Raw genomic sequence first — 21,011 nt, forward strand, 5'->3', positions numbered from 1 at the left:
CATTCACACAGAACTTTTCATAATTCAAGCCTGTTCATTTCTTAAATCAGTTTCTGTAAATAACAAAGTTATAATGTGGTTTTTGCAACCTACTGTCCATTCTCAATTTTAAGAAGTATGCAGCCATATGGCACTTTTCAAATTCTTGCATCCCATAACTTTCAATGAAAGTTTTGCCAAACACCTTCCCAAACACTTTTATCAAACAAATTATCCTACAATTTAGCATTCTGTAAGTATAGTGATACACTTATAGTATTTTTCCGATGGTGAATCACAGATTCAATCTTGATACATACATTAAATGTTGCACAGCCATTCTGTAGGAAAATACATCCATATTTTATCATAATTTGTCCAAGTTGACGATGTATTCCAGTAGCCTTGCCAATTTTTAAGTCTTAGAAAATGTACGACTTCCTTTCCATCACTGTTTTCTGAAACATTAGCATGTACAGCATTCATTTTAGTTCCATGCTTTGATATATCACTGTCATTCCCTTGTTTGACTGTCTGTGTATGTACACACACACACACACACACACTTTTGACTCAATCTTATATCTATTTATCTGTCTATCATCTTGTATGCTGCCCATTTTACCAATCTTGACTTCTGCCACTATGTATCTATCATCCTGTAAACTGCCACTGTCAATCTTGACTTCTGCATACAAGCCCCTACAATTTTCATGCCAACATTTTTCAGAAGTTCTATGTCCTCACCTTCTTCCTAGGGCTGAGAGAAGGACTAAGGCTGGAGAAAACAATCACAATCTCCCAGTTTCTAGCCTAGTCCCTTTAACTATTATCTCAAACCAGCTCTCCTTCCAATTGAAATCTTTAAATTATTCTATCCAGTATTCTTTCACACTGTTTGTCTGAAATTATTTCATTACTTTTATTCTTAATTCCATGCAGTCTGCTAGACGTTTCTTGTGTTGTTTTTTTTAACAAGCATTGTAAGGCCACCCAATTCAAACAGTGTGACTCTGGATGGCATACAGCATAACAAAGAACCAACCTTTCCATTAAATCATATAATATTAAACATGTGCAATCTAGGTAGCATTTGCTAAACTATAATCATTAAGGCTTGAATTTCCATTGGTAAGAAATTCAGTCATAAAGCATGATGTCATGTAACCTCATCACTTACCAATAGCAATCCTGGCAGTCCCTGTTGCCATCATTAAGTGAGAATTGTGCATCATTAAGTAAAGATCTTATGTGACTGTGACTTGTGACTTCCTGCCAGCTGCCAAAAAGCAAAGTCAATGGAGAAGCAATTGACAGATGGGTCGGAAACAGGCTATAAGGTCTATGGATGGGCTGAAAGGAGGGAGAGACAGAGTGTTGTGGTGCTATGCCAGAGTGGGTGGCAGTGGGCTGCAGTGCCACATGAGGACAGGCAGGTGAGGGGGTACAGAGGCACCATGCAAATGGAACCACATAAGCCTGTGCTACGGAGTATGAAATCCCTGGGATTTCTACTCCATAGCAGGCTTCTCAGGACAAAAAGCAGTGACAGAGTCTTACCAACAACAACTTATGACCTTCCCTCCAGTTTCCCTATTGGCTTTACTTCTGGAAAGCCAGCAGGGAAAGTTGCAAATGATGATCTTGTTGATCCTGGGACATTGCAATCATTGTAAGTGTGAGCCAGTTGCCAAGAACCTGAATTGCAATCACATGACCATGGGGATGCTGTGACAGCTAGAACATCAAAGAGGCTTTGAAGTGCTACTCATTCAGGGCCAAACTTCAAACAGTTACTGAACAAGTGGTTGTTAACTGAGGTCTATTTATACAGGTGGACGTTACAATGGATTTTTAAAAAGCTACTTATGAACCATCCTTGAAATTATGAGTGATCAAGACCATGAACAGATAGAAACTGACCATATTTCAGAAAAGAGGAAGACATTCAGTCTCGTCCATAAAAAGGAGGAAACCTTTAGGAGTTTTGCTGTCCTATCCTTCTTTGTAGGAGCCTCAGTTGCAAGTAGAGTGCTTGCTGGCATTTTGGAGCTGCAGCTTCACCTTCTTTCTAATGAATATTATTAGTCAGAAGTCTTGGATTTTCATTCCTTGGATCCAATTTTCCAGTCCAGATTGCAAGAAAGGAAATCTGGCACATGCAACTAAAGAACAGATTTGCTCAACCATGAGACAGGGATGAATACTGAATTATATTAACTGTAATTCAAATTAATGTAGAACTGCTGCATACTATGAAAAGGTTGTCCAAACAAATCATTGTGTTCTTGGTTTGGCCTATAAAATTCAAGCATCAGCAGCTAAGGATGATATATGATGCAGCCCTCAGTATTGTTGAGTTCCTGCATGCAAAAGTGAATTTTTATACAGGAGCACTTCTTTGCTGTACCTTGTGTTATATGACTAGTAGATTCTACTTTGTGAAAAGAATGTGAAATAAAAAGATTGAAATGGCAGGTCTTGACTACAAGCAGGAAATAATTTCAAAGTAATGTGTTTCTTGACTGAGCATGACTTCCTGGAGTATAGTAACGGTGCTCTCTTGTCCAATTCATTGTCCCTGGTTCAGTTTATGGACCAGGGGTTGGAGGACTAATGAGTTGGTGACAATAACAACAGCAGCCAAATGCTCTGACCCAAGTGCTCTTTCGCAAACTCAAACTTTCCTACCAGTAAGTAATAGCTAGAAATAGTAGGATAGTTGCAGGCCTGGAGAAAATTTTGTGTATCATCAACTATATTTAGGACTTATTTTATAACCCATTTATTAGCTGAATGTGAAATAGGGCATGAATTAAAAAATTAAACTAAGCCCACAACAGGACAAACAACTAGATAGGCATCAGCCAAGGCAATAAGAGAAAGACTGGCAGCCAAAAGTTATTTGGGTAAAATGGTAATATTGTTCTGTGGCCAATGTACACTGAGAGCATATGCACCAAGACAAATTCCTTGTGTGTCCAATCACACTTGGCCAATAAAAAATTCTATTCTATTCTATTCTATTCTATTCTATTCTATTCTATTCTATTCTATTAACTAGGAAGAGGTAGGACCAGCAGTAATTTCTGCTTTCTCTGATTTTTATTTATTTATTTATTTATTCGATTTTTATACCGCCCTTCTCCCGAAGGACTCAGGGCGGTGTACAGCCAAGTAAAAATTCACTATATACACATTAAAAGAGATTAAAAAAGAACATATTATAAGGTGGCCGAAAATTTAAAACAATTTAAAACCTTAAAATATAATTAACCCCAATAAAATTTTAATTTAAAAAGAAAAAGGATTGTTTTTTTCCTTTCTACTTTCCCTGATTTTCTCTCTTTTTGCTTTCCCTGATAGTCAAGATCCAAATGACAGATCTGATGGACAAAACCATACCTCCCTTTCACCTACTGGGAAAAACAGAGTCACAAACATTCTCCAAATCCCTGTATTTTTTGTCTGCCTTTTACTTACAAATAATTCAGTTGACTGAAACATGAATAAAAGGTTAAGCAACATTATCAAAGAGTTGAAATACCTTCCACATGCGTAAGTATATTATTATTCAGTCAGGTAGGCATACATGCAAAACTTTAAATTTGAGTCATCAAGTTGCTCAGTTATCTCTTTCGATCTTGGTTGATCTGATATAAAAAGAGTGATGCTTTGTAAACCTTAACTAGTGTCTTTCACAATATAGGGAAAGGATAATATTTGCATGTGTAGTATAGAGGAAATAAACAGTCTTCACATGCAGCATAGTCTTTTTTATGTAACAGCTGTGAACAAGAACAACATGCATGTGAATTTCCCCTGGGATTTTACTCTGGGGCAAGAGTTAGTTTTGTAACCCTATAGATATAACAATGGCATGTGCATGTGCTGCATCAGATAAATTAATGAAAACATGTCATTAGAAGTCTACTCCTTGAGAAAAGATTTTATATTAAGATTTGAGAAAAATAGGAGATGCATGTTTTTCCTACCCTGTTTCCCCCCAAACAAGACATCCCCTGATAATAAGCCCAATCGGGCTTTTGAGCGCATGGCAATAAGGCGCCTCTGTGGCTCAGACTGGTAAGACAGTCTCTTATTAACACAGCTGCCTGCAATTACTGCAGGTTCTAGTCCCATCAGGCCCAAGGTTGACTCAGCCTTCCATCCTTTATAAGGTAGGTAAAATGAGGACCCAGATTGTTGGGGGCAATAAGTTGACTTTGTATATAAATATACAAATAGGATGAAGACTATTGCTAACATAGTGTAAGCCGCCCTGAGTCTTCGGAGAAGGGCGGGATATAAATGCAAATAAAAAAAAAAAAGGCCGAGTGCTTATTTCAGGGTTCAAAAAAATATAAGACAGAGCCTTATTTTCTGGGAAACACGGTATGCACGTCTGAAAAAAGGCATATATTGAATATTTCAATTCAGAGAGACTTATCAATTATAAGAGCAAGAAACTGACTGCTTCTCCACTCCTTTAAGAAATAAATTATTAGTAGCAAAACATTTTATTTCAAAAACATGAACTGGGGTAGTAGAGTTTTTTTCAGTCTCAGATCTGTGCTTACAGGTGTCTTTCTTCCTATCAGATGACCAGCAACCAGCTGCAGGATGTAATAAGGTATGTCCTGTCTGGAATCCTGCAGAGGAAACTCCCTCCTTAGTGTTTGAATTTGAGAAATGTGCATCACGTGTCCATTGTCCTGAGATGCTCTCCTCAAAACAGAATGTTGGTCCATACCTTAGGAAAATAACAGAGCTGACTGCAAAAGTTAGAACTCTGTGCAGGTTAGAAAGACAACAGACTACTGCAGATTCATTTATTGAACCATGGCTATGATTTTCATCTGGTTTAGAAAGTTTATTTTAATGTTTCCACACCACTTTTTCTTTGATATATATGATTCTATAGGTATGATTTTCTTTTCTTTTTTTATAGATATGATTCAGAACAGTTCTAAGTAAACTTATGTTTTTTCTATTGTGAAAAATAATTAATTGTCAAAGAAAAAAGAAACAATAGATAAGAATTACTGTGTTGAGGAATATTTAGAATTTTCTAAGGAATTAATTAAAAGAAGAAAAAAACTTAGTGAACTTACGTGCTTCCAATGACGAAATCAGCTGGAAAAGAAGCCATTTTCAGAAATTACTCTTTGGATTTCAATCACTCTTCACCTTTGGCAGCAATATTATTAAGAAGGTGATTCACATTTTTTTTTTATTTTATTTATTTGTCACAACATCATACAAAAAGATTATGTAGTATATACACATATAAACATATATAGGAAGAAGAAAAGAAAAACAATAGGACAGGAACGGTAGGCACGTTTGTGCGCTTATGCACGCCCCTTATGGTCCTCTTAGGAATGGGGTGAGGTCAATAGTAGAAAGTTTTTGGTTAAAGCTATTAGGATTATGGGAAGAGACCACAGAGTCAGGTAAAGTATTCCAAGCACTGATGATTCTGTTGCAGAAGTCATATTTTCTGCAATCTAGATTAAAGCGGTTTACATTAAGTTTAAATCTTTTTGACTGGTGGATTCCCTGCTTCTTTACCCCTCCTAATCATGCTTGGACAACAAGCATCATTCTCTGGGTGGATCTTTGAAGATGTATGATTTCCACTGATAGACGTTTTCTATAAGCCCCCTCCATTCCTCCACTTAGACAGTTGGAGAAACTCCAAATATCACTATGTTCTCTGAGAAGTGAGGTCATGGAAGATATGTTGGGCATTGCCTTCATAGCAGGATAAAATAGGATTAAATTAAGAACATGTCTGGAATGAAATAAGACTCTCAGGGTCACAGAAGGGAGGAGTACTCTGGACAGTACTGTTGATATACATTGGCTGGTTCCCTGAGTTCCAGGTATATGCTTGGCCTGTATAGGTGTGTTTTCTTTGTCTATACCTCCTGTTTATAATCGCTAAAACTTGAGTAATGAGATGAATTACATAGAGAACCTCAGAAAATAAAATTCTACAACATGAACAATAATAATAATAATGTATGTTCAAAATTTGTTCTGATTTCCAATTCCTTAATCCATCCGGCATATGATTTTAAGAGGTGAAAGCCACATTTGAGCCTTAAGCAACAGGTAGGGCTCTGAGTGTGCAAGATGGGGCCAAAACTAAATTTGGTTAACCATTGTTTATAGCTACACTTAACACAATTAAGTTTAAACTCAATACAATAATGTCAAATATTTATCTTTCTCTTCCCATCACATTAAATTTTACATTTTGTTAACAACATTTGGAAATCTTTGGGATAACATTCATTTCTCAGGTTGTACATTGTTGTTTTAATTCCTTACTATTCTTTTTCTTCATCTTTAATTTTTGGAAGGAGAAACCTCATTAATGTTCTTGTGAATCCCTGTTTCAAAAAGCAAAACTAGACATTGCTGCAGAACCACAAACTGTAGCATTGGAAAGAAGCAGAAGTTTAGCTAAATTTCAGTTTCCAAGTTCCAGTCATACTTTTATGCCTGACTTCCATGATGATGGAGCTATATTTGGAGTCATAAAAAACACTACCTCATTGTATATGTGAAACTTAAAGTATCCCACAAAGTAATCATTCTGCTGTGGCTACATTCCTGCATCTGAAAAGAAAAAAAATATATTATACTGTAATATTACACCAAGAACAATTAAGAACTTGTCTCCGTTGGTCTCTGTCTCATCTTGCAGCTATGCAAGTAGTGTGGTTTTGCAGAAGTGGCATTTTTGGCGACTAGAGAATGTTACTTATATTGCCAGCATTACAATTGGAATGTGCAGTTGGCTCTGTGAAAAAATTCAGAGAGTTCATGTCTATCATTTGGCAAAGGGATCACAAAACTTATCTGATACAGCACAACAAGTAAGGGTAGAATAGCATTTTGAACGGAAAGTGTTGTTTAAATGAGATATAAATGTATTAATAAAACATACCCTTCTTATCTGGAGAGATAAGAAAGATCTTAAATTGGAAGATTAATTTTACAACTGCATGTGTGCTGGAGGGAAAAAAATGTAGACTTCTTCAATTATGTTATTGGCTTCCCTATGGATGTACAAACAGACATCTTTGGGGACTGGGGACCATACTTAACTCTTACGCTAAATAGACAGGGCTATATCACACGGAAGCAAGAAAAGGAATTTTCTTGAGAGTTGAGTGAGTGGAAGTGTTATGAGAGTTTACATGATAATTTTCCATATATTTCCAATCTGAAAATAGTAGAAAAATAAGTTACTATTATACCAATGGCTAAACTGGGACAATTTAAAAGTAATTTAAAAAATAAAGATAAAATTAGCCTTATATATTTTGACTCCTGGCTTCATTCACTTCTAGGATCTCTTTTTCACAATAGCAGGTACAACTGTCACGCTGATGGAGTTCCACATTCTTATCATAAACCGACATCTACAGAGCACAACAGCTGGATTCAAATATGGTGCTAAGCCAGACCTAAATAAACCACAGGGATTGTAAAAATGTTTAAAGCACAGTGACTTGACTGTAACTGGGAGTTCTAATGATCAAAAGTTATCAGAACTGTTTGTGGTAAAAACATTCTGGGCCAGTCCACATGCATTAAATAATAATGCTTCCATTGCCTCTACCCATGGTCCCCAAATTTATAATTTAGTTAGCCAAGTTTTATGTCACGGGCAAATAGAAATTTGGTTCTATCCACTTGATAAAAAAAAACAAAAAAGCCATTAGCTGGTGTGTAATAGATAAATTATTTTGTTCTCTAACTTATCCAGATAAATGAAGCAGAACCTTCTATTTACATATCACAAAATGGCAGATAATTTATATCATATATTGATGAACAATCACAATCATACTGTAAATAAAGTTGGCTGCATTATTTATAAAGTACAACAGATATACTAGAAAGAATCCAGTCTATTTAATGTGGAATGACTGTAGACACAAGTTTTAAAAATTCAAATTCTGATTAGATATAACTTTGACATTCCAAGTCTAATCTTCCCAAAGGATTGTTTTAAAATAGGATAACTGAGTTCCCTAGAAAAATATATCAGAATTAAATAGTAACAGCAACTGTACCATTTGAGTACTTTCAAACATCCAACTAAAAATGCTGGCTAGATACGATGGCCATGTGATAGTTAATCAGCCTTTAAAGAGATCCAGATGAAGCAAGTTTTGTGCTATTAAAGCAATGAATGAAATTCATTTTTTCAGATGACAAGAAAATATATTAACTTGATCGTAAAAGATTTGCCTTACTATTGCTAGAGAGAAACTTTCAAATTCTGTAAGTAGTACAATATTTAAAAACAGAAGTACAAAATTCAGAGAGGGGAAACCATAAAGCAGAAAACCAGTTTCTCTTAGTTTTCCTATCCCAGACTGAATATTAGAGTTGTACATTTAAATCACACAATCCTAACCTACATCTTCAATTACAGTTGTAGTCATGTTGAGACACATAACTTGTTTCTCTTTCCCCCTTCTTGGGGCTTCATGCGAACATCAAGAAATGTTGTCAGTATTGTCTGGCTTTTCTTTACTGCACTAGAATTATCAGACTTCTGACATGCTACCATTTGATGTGGTCTCTGATGAAATATGTTGAAGGGTAGACCCAAGCACAAAGAAAAAAAACTTGCCTATGTATTATATCCTACATCATAAACCTTCTGAAAAACATCTGCTTTTGTGGGTTCTGGCACAAGATCAAGTTTCAGATGAAAAACTAAACTTATAATGGAATCCATAATGGACTCCATAGTTTCAACAACAATCACTTTCTTTATCCCATCTTTCTACCTTGTCTATTATCAAAGAGTTTTTGAAAGCTTCTACACCCTAAATTCATTGGTAATGCTATGTCAGGTTTTTTTTTTTAAAGTGTAACTCAGAGGCTACAAATTAGTGCCCATGGATACGAAATCCGCTGGGAACCCAGATGGGTGTCTGTAGCTTCCCTACAAATATTATGATGATAATTAATATAAATATATCCAAAAATCTCCTGATATAGCATACAAAAAACCTAAAATCTCACAAGACAGTTGATATTTCTACACAATATATTATGAAATTGCTGTCCATTGTGTTTTTGCTTTTGATTCTGCATAAGTTTTTCCTAAGACTTTTTAACTTCTATATGAAACTCATGGGGAAAGTTTTCCAGGGATTTAGGCTGAAATGTCACCAATATGCAAATACTACTCCTCTTTAGCTTTCCTTTCACCTACTATGGAACCAGGTCTAGAGGACATCACTGGGCAAATGAATAAAGACCAACCAGACACCCATGGGTTGTGATGGGTTTCTCTGTTCAGCTATTGTGAGTAGTGTCACTCAATTCTAAAGTGGTTGCATTTTTTTTTTTGTTTACATTTATACCCCGCCCTTCTCCGAAGACTCAGGGTGGCTTACAGTGTATAAGGCAATAGTCTCATTCTATTTTGTATATTTTTTACAAAGTCAACTTATTGCCCCCCCAACAATCTGGGTCCTCATTCCCTTAAGCAGAAGTGAGAATTTTTTAGTGAGCTGGAAGTGTACTTACCATGTTTGGAAAAGTATAGCCTTATTCTTTAAGCCAGGAATAGACAGCTAATAATCACATATGGCTCCCAATCAACCATCATTTTTGAACTCCAAAATTCCTCCAATTACAGTAAATGTTGTTAGTATTCTGTATCAGCCTTTAGGTTATACCAGGTCAAGACATACACATGACAGTTCCTTACTATAGCAAGATAGCTAGAATAAAAGAATCTTGAAAGACTATCCAGGTTTCTCTCTATCCCATTCTATATTAAACAAAATCAAGGCAGAGTTATTTTGAATGTTTTTCTTGTGCTTTCTTTTTTTTATCAACACTGTATAATCTATTTTTCAAGTCCTTCTTAACAGTTTCTTCATTCCTTCCCCTTTTAGTGGCCCCTTAATAGCTTCACCAAGGTCTGCTTTATATTCCTTTACATAGTATAATTGCCAAAAAGGAAGGACATTTTCATTGTTTTTTGGGACCAATAGAAAATCCTAGCCATTTCTATGTATGTGATGTGGTCCTTCATCATGTTAACCCTAAAACATCAGGTTCCCTCTTTGGGACTACTCTTGGATTCATCATTATCATTATAAGCTCTGTGCCTTTGAGTCAATGTTGAGTCTCGGTGACTGCCTAGGCAAGTCCCTGCAGTTTTCTTAGTATTATCTTTTTCCTAGGGCTAAGAAAAAATGACAAGCCAAAGATCATTTAGGTGTTTTTGTACTTAAGGTGGGATTAGAACTCAAATTCTCCTGGTTTGTTGCCTGATGCCTTAGCCACCACACCAAACTGACTGTCATTATTCTTTTCTTATAACCTCTAAGTTGTGACATTACACATATGTGCAACTGCCTTTGAAAACATGTTGGAAATTTCAATCAATGCATAACTAAGCGGAAAAATTATTCCTTGACTAATTGATAAAATCATACAGTACTGGTTCCTTATAATCAATTCAAAATATTGATTTAAAAAGAGTTTGGAAACCTTTAGTTAGCTTTTTTCATAGCAACATGTTAATATATCATATTCAAATACCATTTTATAGACGTGCCTTCTCAAAATAAAAACTAAATTAAGAATGGGAGTCCTACCTAAATTTGGGGTGAATCTGGCTGTGTGAATCTGGCTGCATTGGTGTTATGAGGCACTATGGTTTTCATAATCATATAAGTTGTGTTAAAATTATCTTAATAGCATTTATTATTATTTGATTCATTTGATAATTTTGGAATTGTTGTAGTGTAATTTTTGTTATTATTATTATTGTCCTCAAGTCTATCTTGACTTTTGGGAACTATATAGTTTTCTTCCACCACTGCAGAAGTCCTTTGCCATTGTCTTCTTTCTAGGGCTGACCCAGAATCATTTGACCGCTACTCAACACCACAGGGAGACGGAGCCAATGCGTTGGTTCCGTCCCAGGCACCTGATGGACCCGGAAAGGGTCCTGATGGAGCTTGGGCCATTCCCTAAGGATCTGGCCCATGGCACGGCCGAAGAACTAGTCGCGGCCTGGGAACGGGCTGCGGCGGGGGCTTTGGACCGTGTCGTGCCTTTGCGGCCTCTGACCTGGAGCAGAGCTCAGTCAGCTCCTTGGTTTTCTGAGGACCTGAGGGAGATGAAGCGCCGGAAAAGACGCCTAGAGAGTGCCTGGAGATCCAGCCGTTCGGAAGTTGGTTAGGTCACATATTCAGACCTACCTTGTGGCACTGAGGGAGGCTAAGTGTATTTACGTTTCCTCCCTTATTGCATCAGCAGATAACCACTCGGCCGCCCTGTTTCAGGTGATCCGCTCTCTCCTACAGCAGGAGGTGCAGGATGACCCCTTGCAGGGGCATGCCGAGGATTTTAGTGTGTATCTGCATGATAAAATCGCTCAGCTTCGGGACGGGTTGGACCAAAATTGGGTAGATTCAGGTGAGACGTCGGAGCCTCGTCTTGTTGAGATTGTCTGGGATGAGTTTGATCCTGTGGCTCCTGAGGATGTGGACAGGTTGCTGGGAAGGCTTAATGCCACCACATGTTTACTGGACCCGTGTCCCTCCTGGTTGGTGCTGGCCACACAGGAGGTGACACTGGGCTGGTTCCAGGGAATTATTAATGCTTCTTTGTTGGAGGGTGTTGTCCCTACCGCCTTGAAAGAGGCGGTGGTGAGACCCCTTGTTGTGTCTCGCTCACTTTCCCCGCAGCCGGGCCCCTCTTATCTCCTTCCGAACGCTGAGGAATGTCCTGGCATGCCTCCAGGCCCCAGCCCTGGCACCATGCCCAGACAGGCCAAACAAGACGAAGGGCCTGAAGTGCCTCCAGCCCCCAGCCCTGGCTCCATGCCGAGGCAAACGGAGCAACTAGACCCCTCCCCCTCCCCCACAGCATGTGAGCCTGAGGAATGTCAATTACCAACAGCTGGAGCCTGGAGAGATCCTCGCTTCAGGAGAATTGATAGGCGGCGTCAGCAGAAGGAAGGGAGGGGCAGGCCTGGATAAGTGCTGAGTCATGGAGCCACACCCCATGGCCTATATAAAGGATCTGCTTTCTGGCAAAGTCTACCTTGAATTGCTGAAGTCACTTCCTGGTCTCCTGCTTGCCTTGAGAACTTTGCTAGGACTTTGGCAGAGCTGCAGAGGCACGCCTGATACGGACTTCCCCGACCCGGCCATCAGCAGAGGAGTGGAACACGACATCCCTCCTCAAGAAGCCTTCCCTGGACCCAGCTGTTTTAGGTAATTACCATCCTGTCTCCAACCTTCGCTTTGTGGCGAAGGTTGTAGAGAGTGTGGTGGCACGTCAGCTACCCCAGTACCTGGATGAATCGGTCTATCTGGACCCGTTCCAGTCCGGTTTTCGGCCTGGGTACAGCACAGAGACAGCTTTGGTCGCGTCGGTTGATGATCTCTGGAGGGCTCGGGACAGGGGTTATTCCTCTGCCCTGGTCCTATTAGACCTCTCAGCGGCTTTTGATACCATTGACCATGGTATCCTGCTGTGCCGGTTGGGGGGTTTGGGAGTGGGAGGCACCGTTTTTCGGTGGTTCTCCTCCTATCTCTCTGACTGGTCACAGACGGTGTTGGCAGGGGGGCAGAGATCGACTGTGAGGCGCCTCATGTGTGGGGTGCCGTAGAGGTCAATTCTCTCGCCTGTCCTGTTCAACATCTATATGAAGCCGTTGGGTGAGATCATCAGTGGTTTTGGGGTGAGTTATCAACTGTACGCTGATGACACACAGCTGTACTTTTCCACCCCAGGCCACCCCAACGAAGCTGTTGAAGTGCTGTTCCAGTGTCTGGAAGCTGTACGGGTCTGGATGCAGAGAAACAGGCTCAAGCTCAACCTCTCCAAGACGGAGTGGCTGTGGATGCCGGCAACCCGGTACAGTCAACTGCACCCACGGCTGACTGTTGGGGGCGAGTCATTGGCCCCTATGGAGAGGGTACGTAACTTAGGCGTTCTCCTGGATGGGCAGTTGTCTTTTGAAGAACATTTGACGACCGTCTCCAGGAGAGCTTTTTATCAGGTACGCCTGATTCGCCAGTTGCGCCCCTTTCTTGACCGGGATTCCTTATGCACAGTCACTCATGCTCTTGTTACCTCTCGCCTGGACTACTGCAATGCTCTCTACATGGGGCTCCCCTTGAAGAGCACCTGGAGGCTCCAGTTGGTCCAGAATGCAGCTGCACGCGTGATAGAGGGAGCTGCTCGTGGCTCCCATATAACACCAATCCTGCGCAAGCTGCACTGGCTGCCTGTGGTCTTCCGGGTGCACTTCAAGGTGTTGGTTACCACCTTTAAAGTGCTCCATGGCTTAGGACCGGATTATTTACGGGACCGCCTACTGCCACCGTTTGCCTCCCACCGACCCGTGCGCTCTCACAGAGAGGGACTCCTTGGAGTGCCATCAGCCAAGCAATGTCGGTTGGCAGCCCCCAGGGGAAGGGCCTTCTCTGTGGGGGCTCCTACCCTATGGAACGAACTTCCCCCTGGACTCCAATAACTTCCTGACCTTCGGACCTTCCGCCGCGAGCTGAAGACGTACCTATTTTTCCACGCAGGACTGGCATAGAATTTTTAGACATTATTATTGGATTTTTAATTTTTAATTGGGTTTTATGGTTTTTAAATGTATTTTAAATTGGGGCCAAATTTGAATAAGTTTTTTAGTTATTGTTTTATCTGTATTGTGTTATTGATTGTAGTTTTTACTTGGCTGTAAACCGCCCTGAGTCCTTCGGGAGAAGGGCGGTATACAAATTAAATTATTATTATTGTTGTTGTTGTTGTTGTTGTTGTTGTTGTTGTTATTATTATTAGAAATACAACACATTTAAAGGCATTATTTTGGTGGAAAATAATGAATAAAAACAGCAATACAAGCATATAATCACATACTTTGGCTTAAATGGGCCAGAATATAAATTTCTACCAGATGCATTTAAGTCTCACATTTTTTGTAATACTGTAATATGCCAAAGCTTGTAGGAAAAATTAAATCATGGAATGATTCTGCTATAAAAATTCCTTCTGAAAGCCCCTGATGATTTCATCAGCTTCTGGTATCTTTTTCACAGGATAACATCACTGAATTGTTCCTAAAGCACAGAAACGGTTTATTACAGACTTAAAGTCAAACACCAATTCTACCAGTGACCATACATTTCACCTCTCCAACAAGCTGCAGTTTAAAAGTCTGGTTTATGTTTGAAGAAGAAGAAGAAAGGGTGGGGGGGGAGATGACAAGGACTTGGCACATAATCAAATAAAATAAATACAATGATAGATATAGCTCCATTTTATTTTAGGATGTGACTATAAGGGAAAGTTGACCTATTTAAGCAGAACCTTTTCAGAAAACCTTTAAATTAATTTCACTTGTTGAATATTGCTGATTGCTCATTTCATCTTTGTCCCAGACCAAAGCTGACAAGGAAAACTGACTTGAATGGCTAAACTGTGTGTCATAAAAGGAGGTCATGAGTTCCATATTTTGCAATCTGCTTTGGTTTCTATTCTGACAAACTAATTCCTTAAATGGTTTGACATCTGACTAGTTTAAAATCTATAAAGAAACTATTATTCTCCCTTTTAAAAAAAAAATCCCAAACTCAAGTATTATGTTAATTAAATTACACTCCAAGGAATTCTAATTCTCCCTGGATATTCTCCTGTATTTTCCAGCTAAAGAGATGATCACAAACTTTCTGATTCTAGATAGGAAAATAACTTGTAGCAACCCTGTGCCATAGAAGTCACATTAAACCTCTAATGAAATGATTCTCTAAAAGCATCATAGCAGGTGACAGAACTAGAAGTTCTAGTTGAAATAGAAGATGATTGGACATTAAATAGAAAAAGAAGTTTCCTAAAGTGATATGTCATATATTCCTACTTGTCCCATAGATTCCTTGGATTTGCCTTTCACCACTATACAGGATGAACTTCCTCAGATTATTCAACATTTATTTTATTTATTTTTTATTTATTTATTTTTGTCACAACATCATATAAAAAGGATTATATAGTATATAAACATATATATGAGTAAATATTAGGAGGTATAAGCATCAATATATATATAGGAAGAAGAAGAAAAAAAGAAACAATAGGACAGGAACGGTAGGCATGTTTGTGCGCTTATGCACGCCCCTTATGGTCCTCTTAGGAATGGGGTGAGGTCAATAGTAGAAAGTTTTTGGTTGAAGCTTTTAGGATTATGGGAAGAGACCACAGAGTCAGGTAAAGTATTCCAAGCACTGATGATTCTGTTACAGAAGTCATATTTTCTGCAATCTAGATTAAAGCGGTTAACATTAAGTTTAAATCTGTTGGTTGCTCTTGTGTTGTTGCAATTAAAGCTGAAGTAGTCTTTAACAGGAAGGACATTACAATAGATGATTCTATGAGTTAAACTTAGGTCTTGTCGAAGGCGACGGAGTGGCTAGTGACCAAAGTTTGGGAAGAGAACTGGTAGTGAAAGCTTTATCAAAGATAATACTTAGGGGTTCTGCTATATTAATGGAAAGTTTTTTTAAGAAATATGCACATAGTCCATCGGGTCCAATAGAAAGCGATGGCTTTAAGTTGTGAAGAGCTTTTCCAATGTTGTCTTCTGTGAAATCTATATGAGTTAAATCATCATAGTCATTGCTGGTTCGTTTGTGGAATGTCAGATATGTGTTATCGGAGTTAACAAAAACTGAGCCAAAGAAAATGTTGAAGAGGTTTGCTTTGACTGTTTCGTCATTGCATTCTTTGTTGTTAGAATCTTTTAGTGGTGGGATGGATCTTGAGTCTTTTTTTTTTTTTTTTGCATTTATATCCCGCCCTTCTCCGAAGACTCAGGGCGGCTTACACTATGTCAAGCAATAGTCTTCATCCATTTGTATACTATATACAAAGTCAACTTATTGCCCCCCAACAATCTGGGTCCTCATTTTACCTACCTTATAAAGGATGGAAGGCTGAGTCAACCTTGGGCCTGGTGGGACTTGAACCTGCAATACTGCAAGCAGTTGCTGTTAATAATAGGCTGCATTAGCCTGTTGCGCCACCAGAGGCCCTTTAAGTTTATTGTTGACAAAATTATAAAAATTAATTAAAAAATTGACAAAATTATTCTCTAAAAGCATCATAGCAGGTGACAGAACTAGAAGTTCTAGTTGAAATAGAAGATGATTGGACATTAAATAGAAAAAGAAGTTTCCTAAAGTGATATGTCATATATTCCTACTTGTCCCATAGATTCCTTGGATTTGCCTTTCACCACTATACAGGATGAACTTCCTCAGATTATTCAACATGCTGAATACCAGACTGGTTTCACTTGAAAACCAAAAGGATTTTGAAGATTCCCTCTTCATCAATCCATACCCATTATCAGGGGGGAAAAAACCCTTGATTTATAGGTTTCAGCTATAAGAAGATAGGAATCTTCTCTCAAGTTTTGTTAGATTGCATCAGTGATTAGAGCTGAAGCTACAATCTTGTTAAAGTAATGTTTACTTTGCTGCTTTGTTCCTTCCTTCATCTCCCAAGGCTTCTACCATACAAGCAGAGAACTAGATTCTTTTCTTTTTCTGTCCTGTTTTATCTTGCTCAATCCAATCTGATCTTCTTTTAGTTACATCTCCATTCCATAGATAGACCTGAATTTCCAGGACTTCACTATGTGTAATATGTTGATAACTATTTTGTTTATTTGTTTGTTTGCCAAATATTTATTCCAATGTAGATTATCTGTAATCTTGCTACATTTTAGATAGAATAGATAGAATTCTTTATTGTCCAAGTGTGATTGGACACACAAGGAATTTGTCTTCAAAGCATAAACTCTCATGGTTACATTCATCAAGAATCTTAAGATACAACACTTAGTGATAGTCATAAGCAATCAAAATCATACTAGGAAACTAAATAAAACAATATAATCAAAAGAATACAAGTAACAAGGTTATAGTCATAAGTAGAAGGAGATAGGTAATAGGAAGGATGAGAATAATAATAGCAATACAGTCTTAGTAAATAGTTTGACAGTGTTGTGGGAATTAGTAGTTTAGCAGAGTGATGGCATGCGGGCGGGGGGGGACTGTCCTTGTGTCTAGTTGTTCTTTTCTATAATATCGTTTTGAAGGTACAAGTTGAAACAATTTATGTCCAGGATGTGAGGGGTGTGTAGATAGTTTCATAGCCCTCTTTTTGACTTGTGCAGTATACAGGTCCTCAATGGAAGGCAGATTGGTAGCCATTGTTTTTTCTGCAGTTTTGGAACTTGTTTTGAAATATCCTTCAGCACACTTTGCAAGCCAAGTCAGCAATATTTTTGTTTTGGTCTTTCATAAGAGACATTGACAATCATAATTCTTATTTTTTATTTTGTAGATGCAGCTGCATCCTCTTCGCTCTTCACAGATGCCTCATCCAATTTCCTGTTCCCCAGGATCTTTTTTAAGTCTCCTGAAAGCTTGGAGCTTATTTCTTGTGCAAGGGCCTAAAAGCTCTTTCCCAGTTCCAGTACTGCAAAATATCTTCTGAATTTTTGCTTCTGGTTATCTTTTGTTGACTGGCCTTCTTTCTTTGTTTGACTGTTTTCCTTTTTTCACCTTTTGTTATAGTATGTCATTTGTTTAATCTAGTAAATTTCACTTGTTGCAAAATATATGTTGAATTCATTTTCTGTAGAAAGGCTTTTATATCACAAACTATTAGTTATAAAAATATGACTGCAGTTTTTGTATACAATTATGCATAACTTGCATATTTTAGTTATATAATTATATATAGAATTGTAACTGTTTGCTGTTGTAGGATATATTGTACCTTATATTTTTATTATATTTGTCCTGTTGTATTTTTTCTGTTGTATTTTTTTCTCTTATTGTTTAAGCATTTGTTATGTATTCTGTTTATGATGTATCTTTGTGTTTGTTTGTGTACATTTGATTCTTTTTCTATTGCTATTTTAAAAGTAATAGAATTACTTTAAAAATCCAAAATATTACAGGTTGATGTTGCAGATTCCTATATATTTAACTTTCCTTCTTTCAGAAACCAATTTTTGTAATCAGTCTTCTGTCTTCCTTGCCTCTTCTTCCTGGATTCAATTAGTGAACTTATTGCTTTAGACTACTGGGGTTGTTTGTTTGGTAGTTTTTGTTTTTGAGGCAGGTTACTTTTCCCAAACTAGCTAAGGTTGATTGGAAAAAGGTCAATAGCAACTTGGCTAAGACTTCGACGTTGTCCCCCAAGTAAGTCCAATAAAAGAAATAGACACGTGAAGTTCCTCACTCCTTCTAAGTAGCAAATGAAAGATGGACAACAGAGGTGAAAAAACAGCAGGCAGTGTGGTAAATGCAATTTCAAACCTAGGTGGTTGTTTTCAAAACCAAAACATTTTTATCCAGAGGGAAAAGAAAAATGTAGTTTGCATTAATGGTACAAACTACTTTTATACAGATAGGCAGGCAGGCAGGCAGAAACACACACACACAAACACACAGCCAAGCTGTAAATTTTCCTTTAGTCTTCCTTTAACTCACATGAAAGTATTGAAACCTCCCATTTTTATGTAGCCATATTTTATCATTAACATGATTTCTATAAAACAAGCTAGCTTCAAACAATATGAAGACTGTTTGAAATAACTATAGTTAATGATGACCAGAATTCTAAGTTCAGATAACCCAGCAAACTGTAGTGAATTAAAAGTAGCATTGAAAGCTTCTGAAAGCTCCATCTCGCTATGAAATGTGAAGTTGCTCTCATGATTCATATTCCACCAAAAAATACAACTTAAATATTTTAATATTTTAATGAAGCCAATTTTACAAATGTTAAAGTGGACCAGCATAAAAAGTATGGCTATCAGATCTGAATGGTATATATATATCTGGACATCATTACAGTCAGCAAAGAGATATCATAACCCCTTGCTCCCATCCAGTGATCATCTGGATTTCTAAGGTCTGGAACAGTGGTGGGATTCAAAAATTTTTACTACCGGTTCTGTGGGCATGGCTTGGTGGCCATTGCATGGCTTTGTGGGCGTGGTATGGGAAGGACACTGTAAAATCTCCATTCCCTCCCCACTCCAGGGGAAGGATACTGCAAAATCCCCATTTCCTCCCAATCAGCTGGGACTCGGGAGGCAGAGAATAGATGGATGCAGGGCTAGTCAGAGGTGGTATTTACTGGTTCTCCGAACTACTCAAAATTTCCGCTACTGGTTCTCCAGAACTGGTCAGAATCTGCTGAATACTACCTCTGGTCTGAAACTGAAATTGTCTCACCGGCATCATCTGGAAACTGAGCCCTACTGGCCGTAAATGATTTGTTATACACAGAAACCTTACAAGGATTGAATGATATTTTGAACACTTTCCTTTCAAATACTCAAACCTAATCATTGTGTGTACTATTAGGAGACTATTTTGGCTTTCCCTCAGCAATTAATAAAATATACTGTTGCAACAAAATAGCCCAACAAATAACTGGGAGAGATATTTAACTCCTGATTACTTTCCTTCTGAAACTTTTTTTCTATAGCTCAAAAGGAAAAGAAATCAGGCTGGTTTGTCAATGATAAAACTTCTCATTGCTTCCCCTACCCCACAACACCATCCCCCACTGCCCAAACAAATGTTTCTGCTTCTTGCTTTGGGACCCTTTAGTCTTTTCAGGAGAATTTGGTTTATTGTGGAGCTGCCAGAAAATCCCAAGATTGCTGCGGGTGTTTGCTCTATTTTTTTTAAAGGTACTGAATACCAGCTTTATAGAATGCATGTTTAATGTTCCATGCCTAATTAGCAATTTTGTCTGCACCTGCCCTGTCTCTCTCTTCCACTGCCACACATGGACATCCTTCTGGCCATCTGCTGTCTCAAAGCCATGCAGACAGCAGCAGCTCTGCATCTGGGGCAGGAGCTCTATGGATACATGTGCTTCTGGGAGAACAGTTAAAATACAAGAAGGGGTTTCTTTCAGCTTCTGCTGTCAGTGTCCTTGAAAACAGCAGCAAGGTTGAGTGCCAGCCACATTCTTCTATGCTGTGCCCAGGGGCTTTTAATGTCCTGAGAAGTAATCTGAGCTGTTTCTTGGCTGCTATTGTTAGGTGATAACTATTCACAACATACAGGAGCTTTTGTTAGTCCTGGGCCATTTTGCCAATCCCCTTCCTTCAAAAACAAGGAAGCAACTTTACAGAATTAAAAGCCTGATTCTCACACTGTGAGGTAAATAAGATCGAAACTGTTTGGGTTTTATTCCAACTAATGTTTTATTGGTTTTTAAAAAATAGTCTTCAACCAAAAATATAAATCTTTACCTTTGTTTATATTTGGACTATAATATTAATTCCAAAACTGTACATTCCATTATATTTTTGTTCAGAAAATGAATTAAGAAGTATACTGAAGATTCAATCTCATCAGAGTCCCTATGAAGAGTGCAGTCAAGACAGGGTTTATTGCATGTGGATTGGACTAAACTAAATTTCCCTCTTTCACTCAATTGAAAGGGGAAAAAAAAACAATCTCCATGCTAGCTATTATTTTAGACCTGTATCTTTAATTATACTTATCAAAACAACAGACCAGATGGCCTTATATGAATCTACTGCTCCCATTTTATTGATATGACTAGGTCAATAAATCCAATAAACTGCTTTATCTGATTAATGTGAATCATTGGAATCTGTAACAAAACATGAGAATGTGGAATGTATGACACACATGCAGTGACATCATCAAATCAACCCTGCCCTTACTTACTTGCATCCAAATATCTGTTACAAGTACAAGTATTGTGGAATTTGCATAATGATATAATGATAAATAAGTCCCTGTTTGTACCATGGCTCATTGCAGACACAATTAATTCATAACACAGTACAGTGATTTAACTGATAATCTATTCAAGGGAATATAAAAGTATGGAAGCAGCAGATACATATAAGATGTATCTGCAGATGAACTAGATATTCCTTT

The sequence above is a fragment of the Ahaetulla prasina genome, chromosome 6 (genome assembly GCF_028640845.1).
Source record: "Ahaetulla prasina isolate Xishuangbanna chromosome 6, ASM2864084v1, whole genome shotgun sequence".
Lineage (NCBI taxonomy): Eukaryota > Metazoa > Chordata > Lepidosauria > Squamata > Colubridae > Ahaetulla > Ahaetulla prasina.